The sequence below is a fragment of the Taudactylus pleione genome, unplaced genomic scaffold, assembly GCF_031769625.1.
Source record: "Taudactylus pleione unplaced genomic scaffold, aTauple2 ptg000070l, whole genome shotgun sequence".
In the NCBI taxonomy this organism is placed as follows: domain Eukaryota; kingdom Metazoa; phylum Chordata; class Amphibia; order Anura; family Myobatrachidae; genus Taudactylus; species Taudactylus pleione.
Genome location: NW_028284472.1, coordinates 2,537,701 through 2,557,700, shown reverse-complemented (window position 1 = coordinate 2,557,700; position 20,000 = coordinate 2,537,701). Strand labels below are relative to the sequence as shown.

At 37.5% G+C, this 20,000-nt stretch overlaps 13 non-coding genes across 13 annotated transcripts; all 13 read left to right on the top strand.

The window, feature by feature from the left end:
• The first annotated feature begins 620 nt into the window (after window positions 1-620).
• On the top strand, window positions 621-692 carry TRNAA-CGC (transfer RNA alanine (anticodon CGC)). Its single transcript has one exon. It is a non-coding gene; the product is annotated as a tRNA-Ala (tRNA).
• An 851-nt stretch (window positions 693-1,543) lies between these two features.
• TRNAA-CGC (transfer RNA alanine (anticodon CGC)) lies at window positions 1,544-1,615 on the top strand. Its single transcript has one exon. It is a non-coding gene; the product is annotated as a tRNA-Ala (tRNA).
• Window positions 1,616-2,466: 851 nt separating this feature from the next.
• Window positions 2,467-2,538, top strand: TRNAA-CGC (transfer RNA alanine (anticodon CGC)). The gene has a single exon. It is a non-coding gene; the product is annotated as a tRNA-Ala (tRNA).
• Window positions 2,539-3,388: 850 nt separating this feature from the next.
• Window positions 3,389-3,460, top strand: TRNAA-CGC (transfer RNA alanine (anticodon CGC)). The gene has a single exon. It is a non-coding gene; the product is annotated as a tRNA-Ala (tRNA).
• An 851-nt stretch (window positions 3,461-4,311) lies between these two features.
• Window positions 4,312-4,383, top strand: TRNAA-CGC (transfer RNA alanine (anticodon CGC)). Its single transcript has one exon. It is a non-coding gene; the product is annotated as a tRNA-Ala (tRNA).
• Window positions 4,384-6,157: 1,774 nt separating this feature from the next.
• Window positions 6,158-6,229, top strand: TRNAA-CGC (transfer RNA alanine (anticodon CGC)). The gene has a single exon. It is a non-coding gene; the product is annotated as a tRNA-Ala (tRNA).
• An 851-nt stretch (window positions 6,230-7,080) lies between these two features.
• TRNAA-CGC (transfer RNA alanine (anticodon CGC)) lies at window positions 7,081-7,152 on the top strand. Its single transcript has one exon. It is a non-coding gene; the product is annotated as a tRNA-Ala (tRNA).
• Window positions 7,153-8,003: 851 nt separating this feature from the next.
• On the top strand, window positions 8,004-8,075 carry TRNAA-CGC (transfer RNA alanine (anticodon CGC)). Its single transcript has one exon. It is a non-coding gene; the product is annotated as a tRNA-Ala (tRNA).
• Window positions 8,076-8,926: 851 nt separating this feature from the next.
• TRNAA-CGC (transfer RNA alanine (anticodon CGC)) lies at window positions 8,927-8,998 on the top strand. Its single transcript has one exon. It is a non-coding gene; the product is annotated as a tRNA-Ala (tRNA).
• Window positions 8,999-11,695: 2,697 nt separating this feature from the next.
• Window positions 11,696-11,767, top strand: TRNAA-CGC (transfer RNA alanine (anticodon CGC)). Its single transcript has one exon. It is a non-coding gene; the product is annotated as a tRNA-Ala (tRNA).
• A 2,697-nt stretch (window positions 11,768-14,464) lies between these two features.
• Window positions 14,465-14,536, top strand: TRNAA-CGC (transfer RNA alanine (anticodon CGC)). The gene has a single exon. It is a non-coding gene; the product is annotated as a tRNA-Ala (tRNA).
• An 851-nt stretch (window positions 14,537-15,387) lies between these two features.
• TRNAA-CGC (transfer RNA alanine (anticodon CGC)) lies at window positions 15,388-15,459 on the top strand. The gene has a single exon. It is a non-coding gene; the product is annotated as a tRNA-Ala (tRNA).
• Window positions 15,460-19,079: 3,620 nt separating this feature from the next.
• On the top strand, window positions 19,080-19,151 carry TRNAA-CGC (transfer RNA alanine (anticodon CGC)). Its single transcript has one exon. It is a non-coding gene; the product is annotated as a tRNA-Ala (tRNA).
• The last annotated feature ends 849 nt before the right edge of the window (window positions 19,152-20,000 follow it).

Here is a 20,000-nt window from a genome sequence, read left to right as displayed (position 1 = left end):
AGGAAATAGATTTTTTATTTTCAGTGGGAACTGATTGCGACTACCCGAGCAAAGTTTAATAAAAGAGCAAGACAAATAATATAGCAAAACTAATTGATTAAGATTGAGAGACAAGTTCAAACACTTTGTGAACAAAAAGAGGATGGACATGGGCTTGGAGGGCAAGCACTTAATGATATATCAAAGCATGGAATGATGACAGCATATCAACTCTACATGGATTGTCTGGTGAAGCATTAGCTAGCAGTTGCCAAGAGGCAGTCTTAGCATGCATCCTTTGTTCCCTTCTGCTAAGTTCTGACACTGATGACCAAACAGAATGTAAGACAGCCCTCTAGTTAGCAAAACTTGATCAATATCCACACCATTCTGTAGTAAAAGTAGGGGATTCTGATGATGAACCAGTCTCTGATGGAGAACTTTAAGAGCATTCCAATGTTCGGAATGGGCATCTACTTGCATTCTCATCAGCCATGAAACCATAAAGTCCTTGAAGTCAAGCATGGTATAATGGTTATCCTTCCATCATCTAAGATATCCCTAATAACACTGAAAAGTAGTAAATCTCTAGTAAAATATAAAGCTGCAATCACTTGTGCATAAAAAAATAGCAGCTCATAGGGGATGTAGCTCAGTGGTAGAGCGCATGCTTCGCATGTATGAGGCCCCGGTTTCAATCCCCGGCATCTCCAAATTTTACAAAATACAGCTTTTTACCATATGTAAACTCTCTAGTAGAGCCAAAGAAAACAAGCAAACCAATAAAAGTACTCTACAGCAATAGTCAAAGTTGAATACAAATCATAAAAAATCAATCAAATATGATTATATTCATCATCTTCTTCATTCCATTTTTCAAAGTTAAGTTCCCATTGAATGCTTATTGCCATTCTCCTACACTGAGGGAAAACTTATGGTAAGTAGGAAATAGATTTTTTATTTTCAGTGGGAACTGAAGGCGACAACTCAAGCAAAGTTTAATAAAAGAGTGAGACAAATAATATAGCAAAACTAATTGATTAAGATTGAGAGACAAGTTCAAACACTTTGTGAACAAAAAGAGGATGGACATGGGCTTGGAGGGCAAGCACTTAATGACATTTCAAAGCATGGAATGATGACAACATATGAACTCTACTTAGATTGTCTGGTGAAGCATTAGCTAGCAATGCCCAAGAGGCAGTCATAGCATGCATCCTTTGTGCCCTTCTACTAAGTTCTGACACTGATGACCAAACAGAATATAAGACAGCCCTCTAGTTAGCAAAACTTGATCAATATCCACACCATTCATTAGTAAAAGTAGGGGATTCTGATGATAAACCAGTCTCTGATGGAGAACTTTAAGAGCATTCCAATGTTTGGAGTGGGCTTCTACTTGCATTCTCATCACCCATGAAAACCATAAAGTCCTTGAAGTCAAGCATGGTATAATGGTTATGCTTCCATCCTCTAAGATATCCCTAATAACACTGAAAAGTAGTAAATCTCTAGTGAAATGTAAAGCTGCAATCACTTGTGCATAAAAAAATAGCAGCTCATAGGGGATGTAGCTCAGTGGTAGAGCGCATGCTTCGCATGTATGAGGCCCCGGTTTCAATCCCCGGCATCTCCAAGTTTTACAAAATACAGCTTTTTACCATATGTAAACTCTCTAGTAGAGCCAAAGAAAACAAGCAAACCAATAAAAGTACTCTACAGCAATAGTCAAAGTTGAATACAAATCATAAAAAATCAATCAAATATGATTATATTCATCATCTTCTTCATTCCATTTTTCAAAGTTAAGTTCCCATTGAATGCTTATTGCCATTCTCCTTCACTGAGGGTAAACTTATGGTAAGTAGGAAATAGATTTTTTATTTTCAGTGGGAACTGAAGGCGACAACTCAAGCAAAGTTTAATAAAAGAGCGAGACAAATAATATAGCAAAACTAATTGATTAAGATTGAGAGACAAGTTCAAACACTTTGTGAACAAAAAGAGGATGGACATGGGCTTGGAGGGCAAGCACTTAATGAAATTTCAAAGCATGGAATGATGACAACATATCAACTCTACATAGATTGTCTGGTGAAGCATTAGCTAGCAGTGGCCAAGAGGCAGTCTTAGCATGCATCCTTTGTGCCCTTCTGCTAAGTTCTGACACTGATGACCAAACAGAATGTAAGACAGCCCTCTAGTTAGCAAAACTTGATCAATATCCACACCATTCTGTAGTAAAAGTAGGGGATTCTGATGATGAACCAGTCTCTGATGGAGAACTTTAAGAGCATTCCAATGTTCGGAATGGGCATCTACTTGCATTCTCATCAGCCATGATAACCATAAAGTCCTTGCAGTCAAGCATGGTATAATGGTTATGCTTCCATCCTCTAAGATATCCCTAATAACACTGAAAAGTAGAAAATCTCTAGTGAAATGTAAAGCTGCAATCACTTGTGCATAAAAAAATAGCAGCTCATAGGGGATATAGCTCAGTGGTAGAGCGCATGCTTCGCATGTATGAGGCCCCGGATTCAATCCCCGGCATCTCCAAGTTTTACAAAATACAGCTTTTTACCATATGTAAACTCTCTAGTAGAGCCAAAGAAAACAAGCAAACCAATAAAAGTACTCTACAGCAATAGTCAAAGTTGAATACAAATCATAAAAAATCAATCAAATATGATTATATTCATCATCTTCTTCATTCCATTTTTCAAAGTTAAGTTCCCATTGAATGCCTATTGCCATTCTCCTACACTGAGGGAAAACATATGGTAAGTAGGAAATAGATTTTTTATTTTCAGTGGGAACTGATTGCGACTACCCGAGCAAAGTTTAATAAAAGAGCAAGACAAATAATATAGGAAAACTAATTGATTAAGATTGAGAGACAAGTTCAAACACTTTGTGAACAAAAAGAGGATGGACATGGGCTTGGAGGGCAAGCACTTAATGATATATCAAAGCATGGAATGATGACAGCATATCAACTCTACATGGATTGTCTGGTGAAGCATTAGCTAGCAGTGGCCAAGAGGCAGTCTTAGCATGCATCCTTTGTGCCCTTCTGCTAAGTTCTGACACTGATGACCAAACAGAATGTAAGACAGCCCTCTAGTTAGCAAAACTTGATCAATATCCACACCATTCTGTAGTAAAAGTAGGGGATTCTGATGATGAACCAGTCTCTGATGGAGAACTTTAAGAGCATTCCAATGTTCGGAATGGGCATCTACTTGCATTCTCATCAGCCATGAAACCATAAAGTCCTTGAAGTCAAGCATGGTATAATGGTTATCCTTCCATCATCTAAGATATCCCTAATAACACTGAAAAGTAGTAAATCTCTAGTAAAATATAAAGCTGCAATCACTTGTGCATAAAAAAATAGCAGCTCATAGGGGATGTAGCTCAGTGGTAGAGCGCATGCTTCGCATGTATGAGGCCCCGGTTTCAATCCCCGGCATCTCCAAATTTTACAAAATACAGCTTTTTACCATATGTAAACTCTCTAGTAGAGCCAAAGAAAACAAGCAAACCAATAAAAGTACTCTACAGCAATAGTCAAAGTTGAATACAAATCATAAAAAATCAATCAAATATGATTATATTCATCATCTTCTTCATTCCATTTTTCAAAGTTAAGTTCCCAATGAATGCTTATTGCCATTCTCCTACACTGAGGGAAAACTTAAGGTAAGTAGGAAATAGATTTTTTATTTTCAGTGGGAACTGAAGGCGACAACTCAAGCAAAGTTTAATAAAAGAGCAAGACAAATAATATAGCAAAACTAATTGATTAAGATTGAGAGACAAGTTCAAACACTTTGTGAACAAAAAGAGGATGGACATGGGCTTGGAGGGCAAGCACTTAATGACATTTCAAAGCATGGAATGATGACAACATATGAACTCTACTTAGATTGTCTGGTGAAGCATTAGCTAGCAATGCCCAAGAGGCAGTCATAGCATGCATCCTTTGTGCCCTTCTACTAAGTTCTGACACTGATGACCAAACAGAATATAAGACAGCCCTCTAGTTAGCAAAACTTGATCAATATCCACACCATTCATTAGTAAAAGTAGGGGATTCTGATGATAAACCAGTCTCTGATGGAGAACTTTAAGAGCATTCCAATGTTTGGAGTGGGCTTCTACTTGCATTCTCATCACCCATGAAAACCATAAAGTCCTTGAAGTCAAGCATGGTATAATGGTTATGCTTCCATCCTCTAAGATATCCCTAATAACACTGAAAAGTAGTAAATCTCTAGTGAAATGTAAAGCTGCAATCACTTGTGCATAAAAAAATAGCAGCTCATAGGGGATGTAGCTCAGTGGTAGAGCGCATGCTTCGCATGTATGAGGCCCCGGTTTCAATCCCCGGCATCTCCAAGTTTTACAAAATACAGCTTTTTACCATATGTAAACTCTCTAGAAGAGCCAAATATAACAAGCAAACCAATACAAGAACTCTACAGCAATAGTCAAAGTTGAATACAAATCATAAAAAATTAATCAAATATGATTATATTCATAATCTTCTTCATTCCATTTTTCAAAGTTAAGTTCCCATTGAATGCCTATTGCCATTCTCCTACACTGAGGGAAAACATATGGTAAGTAGGAAATAGATTTTTTATTCTCAGTGGGAACTGAAGGCGAGTACCTGAGCAAAGTTTAATAAAAGAGCGAGCCAAATAATATAGCATAACTAAATGATTAAGATTGAGACACAAGTTTAACCACTTTATGAACAAAAAGAGGATGGACATGGGCTTGGAGGGCAAGCACTTAATGAAATTTCAAAGCATGGAATGATGACAACATATCAACTCTACATAGATTGCCTGGTGAAGCATTAGCTAGCAATGCCCAAGAGGCAGTCTTAGCATGCATCCTTTGTGCCCTTCTGCTAAGTTCTGACACTGATGACCAAACAGAATGTAAGACAGCCCTCTAGTTAGCAAAACGTGATCAATATCCACACCATTCAGTAGTAAAAGTAGGGGATTCTGATGATAAACCAGTCTCTGATGGAGAACCTTAAGAGCATTCCAGTGTTTGGAATGGGCATCTACTTGCATTCTCATCAGCCATGAAAACCATAAAGTCCTTGCAGTCAAGCATGGTATAATGGTTATGCTTCCATCCTCTAAGATATCCCTAATAACACTGAAAAGTAGTAAATCTCTAGTGAAATGTAAAGCTGCAATCACTTGTGCATAAGAAAATAGCAGCTCATATGGGATGTAGCTCAGTGGTAGAGCGCATGCTTCGCATTTATGAGGCCCCGGTTTCAATCCCCGGCATCTCCAAGTTTTACAAAATACAGCTTTTTACCATATGTAAACTCTCTAGTAGAGCCAAAGAAAACAAGCAAACCAATAAAAGTACTGTACAGCAATAGTCAAAGTTGAATACAAATCATAAAAAATCAATCAAATATGATTATATTCATCATCTTCTTCATTCCATTTTTCAAAGTTAAGTTCCCATTGAATGCTTATTGCCATTCTCCTACACTGAGGGTAAACTTATGGTAAGTAGGAAATAGATTTTTTATTTTCAGTGGGAACTGAAGGCGACAACTCAAGCAAAGTTTAATAAAAGAGCGAGACAAATAATATAGCAAAACTAATTGATTAAGATTGAGAGACAAGTTCAAACACTTTGTGAACAAAAAGAGGATGGGCATGGGCTTGGAGGGCAAGCACTTAATGAAATTTCAAAGCATGGAATGATGACAACATACCAACTCTACATAGATTGTCTGGTGAAGTATTAGCCAGCAGTGGCGAAGAGGCAGTCTTAGCATGCATCCTTTGTGCCCTTCTGCTAAGTTCTGACACTGATGACCAAACAGAATGTAAGACAGCCCTCTAGTTAGTAAAACTTGATCAATATCCACACCATTCATTAGTAAAAGTAGGGGATTCTGATGATGAACCAGTCTCTGATGGAGAACTTTAAGAGCATTCCAATGTTCGGAATGGGCATCTACTTGCATTCTCATCAGCCATGATAACCATAAAGTCCTTGCAGTCAAGCATGGTATAATGGTTATGCTTCCATCCTCTAAGATATCCCTAATAACACTGAAAAGTAGTAAATCTCTAGTAAAATATAAAGCTGCAATCACTTGTGCATAAAAAAATAGCAGCTCATAGGGGATGTAGCTCAGTGGTAGAGCGCATGCTTCGCATTTATGAGGCCCCGGTTTCAATCCCCGGCATCTCCAAGTTTTACAAAATACAGCTTTTTACCATATGTAAACTCTCTAGTAGAGCCAAAGAAAACAAGCAAACCAATAAAAGTACTCTACAGCAATAGTCAAAGTTGAATACAAATCATAAAAAATCAATCAAATATGATTATATTCATCATCTTCTTCATTCCATTTTTCAAAGTTAAGTTCCCATTGAATGCTTATTGCCATTCTCCTTCACTGAGGGTAAACTTATGGTAAGTAGGAAATAGATTTTTTATTTTCAGTGGGAACTGAAGGCGACAACTCAAGCAAAGTTTAATAAAAGAGCGAGACAAATAATATAGCAAAACTAAATGATTAAGATTGAGAGACAAGTTCAACCACTTTATGAACATAAAGAGGATGGACATGGGCTTGGAGGGCAAGCACTTAATGAAATTTCAAAGCATGGAATGATGACAACATATCAACACTACATAGATTGTCTGGTGAAGCATTAGCTAGCAATGCCCTAGAGGCAGTCTTAGCATGCATCCTTTGTGCCCTTCTGCTAAGTTCTGACACTGATGACCAAACAGAATGTAAGACAGCCCTCTAGTTAGCAAAACTTGATCAATATCCACACCATTCATTAGAAAAAGTAGGGGATTCTGATGATAAACCAGTCTCTGATGGAGAACTTTATGAGCATTCCAGGGTTTGGAATGGGCATCTACTTGCATTCTCATCAGCCATGAAAACCATAAAGTCCTTGCAGTCAAGCATGGTATAATGGTTATGCTTCCATCCTCTAAGATATCCCTAATAACACTGAAAAGTAGTAAATCTCTAGTAAAATATAAAGCTGCAATCACTTGTGCATAAAAAAATAGCAGCTCATAGGGGATGTAGCTCAGTGGTAGAGCGCATGCTTCGCATGTATGAGGCCCCGGTTTCAATCCCCGGCATCTCCAAATTATACAAAATACAGCTTTTTACCTTATGTAAACTCTCTAGTAGAGCCAAAGAAAACAAGCAAACCAATAAAAGTACTCTACAGCAATAGTCAAAGTTGAATACAAATCATAAAAAATTAATCAAATATGATTATATTCATCATCTTCGTGATTCCATTTTTCAAAGTTAAGTTCCCAATGAATGCTTATTGCCATTCTCCTACACTGAGGGAAAACTTATGGTAAGTAGGAAATAGATTTTTTATTTTCAGTGGGAACTGAAGACGACAACTCAAGCAAAGTTTAATAAAAGGGCGAGACAAATAATATAGCTAAACTAATTGATTAAGATTGAGAAACAAGTTCAAACACTTTGTGAACAAAAAGAGGATGGACATGAACTTGGAGGGCAAGCACTTAATGAAATTTCAAAGCATGGAATGATGACAACATATCAACTCTACATATATTGTCTGGGGAAGCATTAGCTAGCAATGCCCAAGAGGCAGTCTTAGCATGCATCCTTTGTGCCCTTCTGCTAAGTTCTGACACTGATGACCAAACAGAATGTAAGACAGCCCTCTAGTTAGCAAAGCTTGATCAATATCCACACCATTCATTAGTAAAAGTAGGGGATTCTGATGATAAACCAGTCTCTGATGGAGAACTTTAAGAGCATTCCAGTGTTTGGAATGGGCATCTACCTGCATTCTCTTCAGCCATGAAAACCATAAAGTCCTTGCAGTCAAGCATTGTATAAAGGTTATGCTTCCATCCTCTAAGATATCCCTAATAACACTGAAAAGTAGTAAATCTCTAGTGAAATGTAAAGCTGCAATAACTTGTGCATAAAAACATAGCAGCTCATAGGGGATGTAGCTCAGTGGTAGAGCGCATGCTTCGCATGTATGAGGCCCCGGGTTCAAACCCCGGCATCTCCAAGTTTTACAAAATACAGCTTTTTACCATATGTAAACTCTCTAGTAGAGCCAAAGAAAACAAGCAAACCAATAAAAGTACTCTACAGCAATAGTCAAAGTTGAATACAAATCATAAAAAATCAATCAAATATGATTATATTCATCATCTTCTTCATTCCAGTTTTCAAAGTTAAATACCTATTGAATGCCTATTGCCATTCTCCTACACTGAGGGAAAACATATGGTAAGTAGGAAATAGATTTTTTAATTTCAGTGGGAACTGAAGGCGACTACCTGAGCAAAGTTTAATAAAAGAGCGAGACAAATAATATAGCAAAACTAATTGTTTAAGATTGAAAGACAAGTTCAAACACTTTGTGAACAAAAAGAGGATGGACATGGGCTTGGAGGGCAAGCACTTAATGACATTTCAAAGCATGGAATGATGACAACATATGAACTCTACTTAGATTGTCTGGTGAAGCATTAGCTAGCAATGCCCAAGAGGCAGTCATAGCATGCATCCTTTGTGCCCTTCTACTAAGTTCTGACACTGATGACCAAACAGAATATAAGACAGCCCTCTAGTTAGCAAAACTTGATCAATATCCACACCATTCATTAGTAAAAGTAGGGGATTCTGATGATAAACCAGTCTCTGATGGAGAACTTTAAGAGCATTCCAATGTTTGGAATGGGCTTCTACTTGCATTCTCATCACCCATGAAAACCATAAAGTCCTTGCAGTCAAGCATGGTATAATGGTTATGCTTCCATCCTCTAAGATATCCCTAATAACACTGAAAAGTAGTAAATCTCTAGTGAAATGTAAAGCTGCAATCACTTGTGCATAAAAAAATAGCAGCTCATAGGGGATGTAGCTCAGTGGTAGAGCGCATGCTTCGCATGTATGAGGCTCCGGTTTCAATCCCCGGCATCTCCAAGTTTTACAAAATACAGCTTTTTACCATATGTAAACTCTCTAGTAGAGCCAAAGAAAACAAGCAAACCAATAAAAGTACTCTACAGCAATAGTCAAAGTTGAATACAAATCATAAAAAATCAATCAAATATGATTATATTCATCATCTTCTTCATTCCATTTTTCAAAGTTAAGTTCCCATTGAATGCTTATTGCCATTCTCCTACACTGAGGGAAACCTTATGGTAAGTAGGAAATAGATTTTTTATTTTCAGTGGGAACTGAAGGCGACTACCTGAGCAAAGTTTAATAAAAGAGCGAGACAAATAATATAGCAAAACTAATTGATTAAGATTGAGAGACAAGTTCAAACACTTTGTGAACAAAAAGAGGATGGACATGGGCTTGGAGGGCAAGCACTTAATGATATTTCAAAGCATGGAATGATGACAACATATCAACTCTACATGGATTGTCTGGTGAAGCATTAGCTAGCAGTGGCCAAGAGGCAGTCTTAGCATGCATCCTTTGTGCCCTTCTGCTAAGTTCTGACACTGATGACCAAACAGAATGTAAGACAGCCCTCTAGTTAGCAAAACTTGATCAATATCCACACCATTCTGTAGTAAAAGTAGGGGATTCTGATGATGAACCAGTCTCTGATGGAGAACTTTAAGAGCATTCCAATGTTCGGAATGGGCATCTACTTGCATTCTCATCAGCCATGAAAACCATAAAGTCCTTGAAGTCAAGCATGGTATAATGGTTATCCTTCCATCATCTAAGATTTCCCTAATAACACTGAAAAGTAGTAAATCTCTAGTGAATTGTAAAGCTGCAATCACTTATGCATCAGAAAATAGCAGCTCATAGGGGATGTAGCTCGGTGGTAGAGCGCATGCTTCGCTTGTATAAGCTCCTGAGTTCAATCCCCAGAATCTCTAAGTTTTGCAAAATACAGCTTTTTACCATATGTAAACTCTCTTGAAGAGCCAAAGATAACAAGCAAATCAATACAAGTACTCTACAGCAATAGTCAAAGTTGAATACAAATCATAAAAAATTAATCAAATATGATTATATTCATCATCTTCTTCATTCCATTTTTCAAAGTTAAGTTCCCATTGAATGCCTATTGCCATTCTTCTACACTGAGGGAAAACATATGGTAAGTAGGAAATAGATTTTTTATTCTCAGTTGGAACTGAAGGCGACTACCTGAGCAAAGTTTAATAAAAGAGCGAGACAAATAATATAGCAGAACTAAATGATTAAGATTGAGAGACAAGTTCAAACACTTTATGAACAAAAAGAGGATGGACATGGGCTTGGAGGGCAAGCACTTAATGAAATTTCAAAGCATGGAATGATGACAACATATCAACTCTACATATATTGTCTGGGGAAGCATTAGCTAGCAATGCCCAAGAGGCAGTCTTAGCATGCATCCTTTGTGCCCTTCTGCTAAGTTCTGACACTGATGACCAAACAGAATGTAAGACAGCCCTCTAGTTAGCAAAGCTTGATCAATATCCACACCATTCATTAGTAAAAGTAGGGGATTCTGATGATAAACCAGTCTCTGATGGAGAACTTTAAGAGCATTCCAGTGTTTGGAATGGGCATCTAACTGCATTCTCTTCAGCCATGAAAACCATAAAGTCCTTGCAGTCAAGCATTGTATAAAGGTTATGCTTCCATCCTCTAAGATATCCCTAATAACACTGAAAAGTAGTAAATCTCTTGTAAAATATAAAGCTGCAATCACTTGTGCATAAAAAAATAGCAGCTCATAGGGGATGTAGCTCAGTGGTAGAGCGCATGCTTCGCATGTATGAGGCCCCAGTTTCAATCCACGGCATCTCCAAATTTTACAAAATACAGCTTTTTACCTTATGTAAACTCTCTAGTAGAGCCAAAGAAAACAAGCAAACCAATAAAAGTACTCTACAGCAATAGTCAAAGTTGAATACAAATCATAAAAAATCAATCAAATATGATTATATTCATCATCTTCGTGATTCCATTTTTCAAAGTTAAGTTCCCATTGAATGCTTATTGCCATTCTCCTACACTGAGGGAAAACTTATGGTAAGTAGGAAATAGATTTTTTATTTTCAGTGGGAACTGAAGGCGACTACCTGAGCAAAGTTTAATAAAAGAGCGAGACAAATAATATAGCAGAACTAAATGATTAAGATTGAGAGACAAGTTCAACCACTTTATGAACAAAAAGAGGATGGACATGGGCTTGGAGGGCAAGCACTTAATGAAATTTCAAAGCATGGAATGATGACAACATATCAACACTACATAGATTGTCTGGTGAAGCATTAGCTAGCAATGCCCAAGAGGCAGTCTTAGCATGCATCCTTTGTGCCCTTCTGCTAAGTTCTGACACTGATGACCAAACAGAATGTAAGACAGCCCTCTAGTTAGCAAAACTTGATCAATATCCACACCATTCATTAGTAAAAGTAGGGGATTCTGATGATAAACCAGTCTCTGATGGAGAACTTTATGAGCATTCCAGGGTTTGGAATGGGCATCTACTTGCATTCTCATCAGCCGTGAAAACCATAAAGTCCTTGCAGTCAAGCATGGTATAATGGTTATGCTTCCATCCTCTAAGATATCCCTAATAACACTGAAAAGTAGTAAATCTCTAGTGAAATGTAAAGCTGCAATCACTTGTGCATAAAAAAATAGCAGCTCATAGGGGATGTAGCTCAGTGGTAGAGCGCATGCTTCGCATGTATGAGGCCCCGGTTTCAATCCCCGGCATCTCCAAGTTTTACAAAATACAGCTTTTTACCATATGTAAACTCTCTAGTAGAGCCAAAGAAAACAAGCAAACCAATAAAAGTACTCTACAGCAATAGTCAAAGTTGAATACAAATCATAAAAAATCAATCAAATATGATTATATTCATCATCTTCTTCATTCCATTTTTCAAAGTTAAGTTCCCATTGAATGCTTATTGCCATTCTCCTACACTGAGGGAAACCTTATGGTAAGTAGGAAATAGATTTTTTATTTTCAGTGGGAACTGAAGGCGACAACTCAAGCAAAGTTTAATAAAAGAGCGAGACAAATAATATAGCAAAACTAATTGATTAAGATTGAGAGACAAGTTCAAACACTTTGTGAACAAAAAGAGGATGGACATGGGCTTGGAGGGCAAGCATTTAATGATATTTCAAAGCATGGAATGATGACAACATATCAACTCTACATAGATTGTCTGGTGAAGCATTAGCTAGCAGTGGCCAAGAGGCAGTCTTAGCATGCATCCTTTGTGCCCTTCTGCTAAGTTCTGACACTGATGACCAAACAGAATGTAAGACTACCCTCTAGTTAGCAAAACTTGATCAAAATCCACACCATTCTGTAGTAAAAGTAGGGGATTCTGATGATGAACCAGTCTCTGATGGAGAACTTTAAGAGCATTCCAATGTTCGGAATGGGCATCTACTTGCATTCTCATCAGCCATGATAACCATAAAGTCCTTGCAGTCAAGCATGATATAATGGTTATGCTTCCATCCTCTAAGATATCCCTAATAACACTGAAAAGTAGTAAATCTCTAGTGAAATGTAAAGCTGCAATCACTTGTGCATAAAAAAATAGCAGCTCATAGGGGATATAGCTCAGTGGTAGAGCGCATGCTTCGCATGTATCAGGCCCCGGTATCAATCCCCGGCATCTCCAAGTTTTACAAAATACAGCTTTTTACCATATGTAAACTCTCTAGTAGAGCCAAAGAAAACAAGCAAACCAATAAAAGTACTCTACAGCAATAGTCAAAGTTGAATACAAATCATAAAAAATCAATCAAATATGATTATATTCATCATCTTCTTCATTGCATTTTTCAAAGTTAATTTCCCATTGAATGCCTATTGCCATTCTCCTACACTGAGGGAAAACATATGGTAAGTATCAAATAGATTTTTTATTTTCCGTGGGAACTGAAGGCGACTACCCGAGCAAAGTTTAATAAAAGAGCGAGACAAATAATATAGCAAAACTAATTGATTAAGATTGAGAGACAAGTTCAAACACTTTGTGAACAAAAAGAGGATGGACATGGGCTTGGGGGGCAAGCACTTAATGATATATCAAAGCATGGAATGATGACAACATATCAACTCTACATGGATTCTCTGGTGAAGCATTAGCTAGCAGTGCCCAAGAGGCAGTCTTAGCATGCATCCTTTGTGCCCTTCTGCTAAGTTCTGACACTGATGACCAAACAGAATGTAAGACAGCCCTCTAGTTAGCAAAACTTGATCAATATCCACACCATTCTGTAGTAAAAGTAGGGGATTCTGATGATGAACCAGTCTCTGATGGAGAACTTTAAGAGCATTCCAATGTTCGGAATGGGCATCTACTTGCATTCTCATCAGCCATGAAAACCATAAAGTCCTTGAAGTCAAGCATGGTATAATGGTTATCCTTCCATCATCTAAGATATCCCTAATAACACTGAAAAGTAGTAAATCTCTAGTGAATTGTAAAGCTGCAATCACTTATGCATCAGAAAATAGCAGCTCATAGGGGATGTAGCTCGGTGGTAGAGCGCATGCTTCGCTTGTATAAGCTCTTGAGTTCAATCCCCAGAATCTCTAAGTTTTGCAAAATACAGCTTTTTACCATATGTAAACTCTCTAGAAGAGCCAAAGATAACAAGCAAATCAATACAAGTACTCTACAGCAATAGTCAAAGTTGAATACAAATCATAAAAAATTAATCAAATATGATTATATTCATCATCTTCTTCATTCCATTTTTCAAAGTTAAGTTCCCATTGAATGCCTATTGCCATTCTCCTACACTGAGGGAAAACATATGGTAAGTAGGAAATAGATATTTTATTCTCAGTGGGAACTGAAGGCGACTACCTGAGCAAAGTTTAATAAAAGAGTGAGACAAATAATATAGCAGAACTAAATGATTAAGATTGAGAGACAAGTTCAACCACTTTATGAACAAAAAGAGGATGGACATGGGCTTGGAGGGCAAGCACTTAATGAAATTTCAAAGCATGGAATGATGACAACATATCAACACTACATAGATTGTCTGGTGAAGCATTAGCTAGCAATGCCCAAGAGGCAGTCTTAGCATGCATCCTTTGTGCCCTTCTGCTAAGTTCTGACACTGATGACCAAACAGAATGTAAGACAGCCCTCTAGTTAGCAAAACTTGATCAATATCCACACCATTCATTAGTAAAAGTAGGGGATTCTGATGATAAACCAGTCTCTGATGGAGAACTTTATGAGCATTCCAGGGTTTGGAATGGGCATCTACTTGCATTCTCATCAGCCGTGAAAACCATAAAGTCCTTGCAGTCAAGCATGGTATAATGGTTATGCTTCCATCCTCTAAGATATCCCTAATAACACTGAAAAGTAGTAAATCTCTAGTAAAATATAAAGCTGCAATCACTTGTGCATAAAAAAATAGCAGCTCATAGGGGATGTAGCTCAGTGGTAGAGCGCATGCTTCGCATGTATGAGGCCCCGGTTTCAATCCCCGGCATCTCCAAATTTTACAAAATACAGCTTTTTACCATATGTAAACTCTCTAGTAGAGCCAAAGAAAACAAGCAAACCAATAAAAGTACTCTACAGCAATAGTCAAAGTTGAATACAAATCATAAAAATTCAATCAAATATGATTATATTCATCATCTTCGTGATTCCATTTTTCAAAGTTAAGTTCCCATTGAATGCTTATTGCCATTCTCCTACACTGAGGGAAAACATATGGTAAGTAGGAAATAGATTTTTTATTTTCAGTGGGAACTGAAGGCGACTACCTGAGCAAAGTTTAATAAAAGAGCGAGACAAATAATATAGCAAAACTAATTGTTTAAGATTGAAAGACAAGTTCAAACACTTTGTGAACAAAAAGAGGATGGACATGGGCTTGGAGGGCAAGCACTTAATGAAATTTCAAAGCATGGAATGATGACAACATATCAACTCTACTTAGATTGTCTGGTGAAGCATTAGCTAGCAATGCCCAAGAGGCAGTCATAGCATGCATCCTTTGTGCCCTTCTACTAAGTTCTGACACTGATGACCAAACAGAATATAAGACAGCCCTCTAGTTAGCAAAACTTGATCAATATCCACACCATTCATTAGTAAAAGTAGGGGATTCTGATGATAAACCAGTCTCTGATGGAGAACTTTAAGAGCATTCCAATGTTTGGAATGGGCTTCTACTTGCATTCTCATCACCCATGAAAACCATAAAGTCCTTGCAGTCAAGCATGGTATAATGGTTATGCTTCCATCCTCTAATATATCCCTAATAACACTGAAAAGTAGTAAATCTCTAGTGAAATGTAAAGCTGCAATCACTTGTGCATAAAAAAATAGCAGCTCATAGGGGATGTAGCTCAGTGGTAGAGCGCATGCTTCGCATGTATGATGCCCCGGTTTCAATCCCCGGCATCTCCAAATTTTACAAAATAGAGCTTTTTACCATATGTAAACTCTCTAGTAGAGCCAAAGAAAACAAGCAAACCAATAACAGTACTCTACAGCAATAGTCAAAGTTGAATAAAAATCATAAAAAATCAATCAAATATGATTATATTCATCATCTTCTTCATTCCATTTTTCAAAGTTAAGTTCCCATTGAATGCTTATTGCCATTCTCCTACACTGAGGGAAAACTTATGGTAAGTAGGAAATAGATTTTTTATTTTCAGTGGGAACTGAAGGCGACAACTCAAGCAAAGTTTAATAAAAGAGCGAGACAAATAATATAGCAAAACTAATTGATTAAGATTGAGAGACAAGTTCAAACACTTTGTGAACAAAAAGAGGATGGACATGGGCTTGGAGGGCAAGCACTTAATGATATTTCAAAGCATGGAATGATGACAACATATCAACTCTACATAGATTGTCTAGTGAAGCATTAGCTAGCAGTGGCCAAGAGGCAGTCTTAGCATGCATCCTTTGTGCCCTTCTGCTAAGTTCTGACACTGATGACCAAACAGCATGTAAGACAGCCCTCTAGTTAGCAAAACTTGATCAATATCCACACCATTCATTAGTAAAAGTAGGGGATTCTGATGATGAACCAGTCTCTGATGGAGAACTTTAAGAGCATTCCAATGTTCGGAATGGGCATCTACTTGCATTCTCATCAGCCATGATAACCATAAAGTCCTTGCAGTCAAGCATGGTATAATGATTATGCTTCCATCCTCTAAGATATCACTAATAACACTGAAAAGTAGTAAATCTCTAGTGAATTGTAAAGCTGCAATCACTTATGCATCAGAAAATAGCAGCTCATAGGGGATGTAGCTCGGTGGTAGAGCGCATGCTTCGCTTGTATAAGCTCCTGAGTTCAATCCCCAGAATCTCTAAGTTTTGCAAAATACAGCTTTTTACCATATGTAAACTCTCTAGTAGAGCCAAAGAAAACAAGCAAACCAATAACAGTACTCTACAGCAATAGTCAAAGTTGAATAAAAATCATAAAAAATCAATCAAATATGATTATATTCATCATCTTCTTCATTCCATTTTTCAAAGTTAAGTTCCCATTGAATGCTTATTGCCATTCTCCTACACTGAGGGAAAACTTATGGTAAGTAGGAAATAGATTTTTTATTTTCAGTGGGAACTGAAGGCGACAACTCAAGCAAAGTTTAATAAAAGAGCGAGACAAATAATATAGCAAAACTAATTGATTAAGATTGAGAGACAAGTTCAAACACTTTGTGAAGAAAAAGAGGATGGACATGGGCTTGGAGGGCAAGCACTTAATGATATTTCAAAGCATGGAATGATGACAACATATCAACTCTACATAGATTGTCTAGTGAAGCATTAGCTAGCAGTGGCCAAGAGGCAGTCTTAGCATGCATCCTTTGTGCCCTTCTGCTAAGTTCTGACACTGATGACCAAACAGCATGTAAGACAGCCCTCTAGTTAGCAAAACTTGATCAATATCCACACCATTCTGTAGTAAAAGTAGGGGATTCTGATGATGAACCAGTCTCTGATGGAGAACTTTAAGAGCATTCCAATGTTCGGAATGGGCATCTACTTGCGTTCTCATCAGCCATGATAACCATAAAGTCCTTGCAGTCAAGCATGGTATAATGGTTATGCTTCCATCCTCTAAGATATCCCTAATAACACTGAAAAGTAGTAAATCTCTAGTGAAATGTAAAGCTGCAATCACTTGTGCATAAAAAAATAGCAGCTCATAGGGGATATAGCTCAGTGGTAGAGCGCATGCTTCGCATGTATCAGGCCCCGGTATCAATCCCCGGCATCTCCAAGTTTTACAAAATACAGCTTTTTACCATATGTAAACTCTCTAGTAGAGCCAAAGAAAACAAGCAAACCAATAAAAGTACTCTACAGCAATAGTCAAAGTTGAATACAAATCATAAAAAATCAATCAAATATGATTATATTCATCATCTTCTTCATTCCATTTTTCAAAGTTAATTTCCCATTGAATGCCTATTGCCATTCTCCTACACTGAGGGAAAACATATGGTAAGTATCAAATAGATTTTTTATTTTCCGTGGGAACTGAAGGCGACTACCCGAGCAAAGTTTAATAAAAGAGCGAGACAAATAATATAGCAAAACTAATTGATTAAGATTGAGAGACAAGTTCAAACACTTTGTGAACAAAAAGAGGATGGACATGGGCTTGGGGGGCAAGCACTTAATGATATATCAAAGCATGGAATGATGACAACATATCAACTCTACATGGATTCTCTGGTGAAGCATTAGCTAGCAGTGCCCAAGAGGCAGTCTTAGCATGCATCCTTTGTGCCCTTCTGCTAAGTTCTGACACTGATGACCAAACAGAATGTAAGACAGCCCTCTAGTTAGCAAAACTTGATCAATATCCACACCATTCTGTAGTAAAAGTAGGGGATTCTGATGATGAACCAGTCTCTGATGGAGAACTTTAAGAGCATTCCAATGTTCGGAATGGGCATCTACTTGCATTCTCATCAGCCATGAAAACCATAAAGTCCTTGAAGTCAAGCATGGTATAATGGTTATCCTTCCATCATCTAAGATATCCCTAATAACACTGAAAAGTAGTAAATCTCTAGTGAATTGTAAAGCTGCAATCACTTATGCATCAGAAAATAGCAGCTCATAGGGGATGTAGCTCGGTGGTAGAGCGCATGCTTCGCTTGTATAAGCTCTTGAGTTCAATCCCCAGAATCTCTAAGTTTTGCAAAATACAGCTTTTTACCATATGTAAACTCTCTAGAAGAGCCAAAGATAACAAGCAAATCAATACAAGTACTCTACAGCAATAGTCAAAGTTGAATACAAATCATAAAAAATCAATCAAATATGATTATATTCATCATCTTCGTGATTCCATTTTTCAAAGTTAAGTTCCCATTGAATGCTTATTGCCATTCTCCTACACTGAGGGAAAACTTATGGTAAGTAGGAAATAGATTTTTTATTTTCAGTGGGAACTGAAGGCGACTACCTGAGCAAAGTTTAATAAAAGAGCGAGACAAATAATATAGCAGAACTAAATGATTAAGATTGAGAGACAAGTTCAACCACTTTATGAACAAAAAGAGGATGGACATGGGCTTGGAGGGCAAGCACTTAATGAAATTTCAAAGCATGGAATGATGACAACATATCAACACTACATAGATTGTCTGGTGAAGCATTAGCTAGCAATGCCCAAGAGGCAGTCTTAGCATGCATCCTTTGTGCCCTTCTGCTAAGTTCTGACACTGATGACCAAACAGAATGTAAGACAGCCCTCTAGTTAGCAAAACTTGATCAATATCCACACCATTCATTAGTAAAAGTAGGGGATTCTGATGATAAACCAGTCTCTGATGGAGAACTTTATGAGCATTCCAGGGTTTGGAATGGGCATCTACTTGCATTCTCATCAGCCGTGAAAACCATAAAGTCCTTGCAGTCAAGCATGGTATAATGGTTATGCTTCCATCCTCTAAGATATCCCTAATAACACTGAAAAGTAGTAAATCTCTAGTGAAATGTAAAGCTGCAATCACTTGTGCATAAAAAAATAGCAGCTCATAGGGGATGTAGCTCAGTGGTAGAGCGCATGCTTCGCATGTATGAGGCCCCGGTTTCAATCCCCGGCATCTCCAAGTTTTACAAAATACAGCTTTTTACCATATGTAAACTCTCTAGTAGAGCCAAAGAAAACAAGCAAACCAATAAAAGTACTCTACAGCAATAGTCAAAGTTGAATACAAATCATAAAAAATCAATCAAATATGATTATATTCATCATCTTCTTCATTCCATTTTTCAAAGTTAAGTTCCCATTGAATGCTTATTGCCATTCTCCTACACTGAGGGAAACCTTATGGTAAGTAGGAAATAGATTTTTTATTTTCAGTGGGAACTGAAGGCGACAACTCAAGCAAAGTTTAATAAAAGAGCGAGACAAATAATATAGCAAAACTAATTGATTAAGATTGAGAGACAAGTTCAAACACTTTGTGAACAAAAAGAGGATGGACATGGGCTTGGAGGGCAAGCATTTAATGATATTTCAAAGCATGGAATGATGACAACATATCAACTCTACATAGATTGTCTGGTGAAGCATTAGCTAGCAGTGGCCAAGAGGCAGTCTTAGCATGCATCCTTTGTGCCCTTCTGCTAAGTTCTGACACTGATGACCAAACAGAATGTAAGACAGCCCTCTAGTTAGCAAAACTTGATCAATATCCACACCATTCATTAGTAAAAGTAGGGGATTCTGATGATAAACCAGTCTCTGATGGAGAACTTTATGAGCATTCCAGGGTTTGGAATGGGCATCTACTTGCATTCTCATCAGCCGTGAAAACCATAAAGTCCTTGCAGTCAAGCATGGTATAATGGTTATGCTTCCATCCTCTAAGATATCCCTAATAACACTGAAAAGTAGTAAATCTCTAGTGAAATGTAAAGCTGCAATCACTTGTGCATAAAAAAATAGCAGCTCA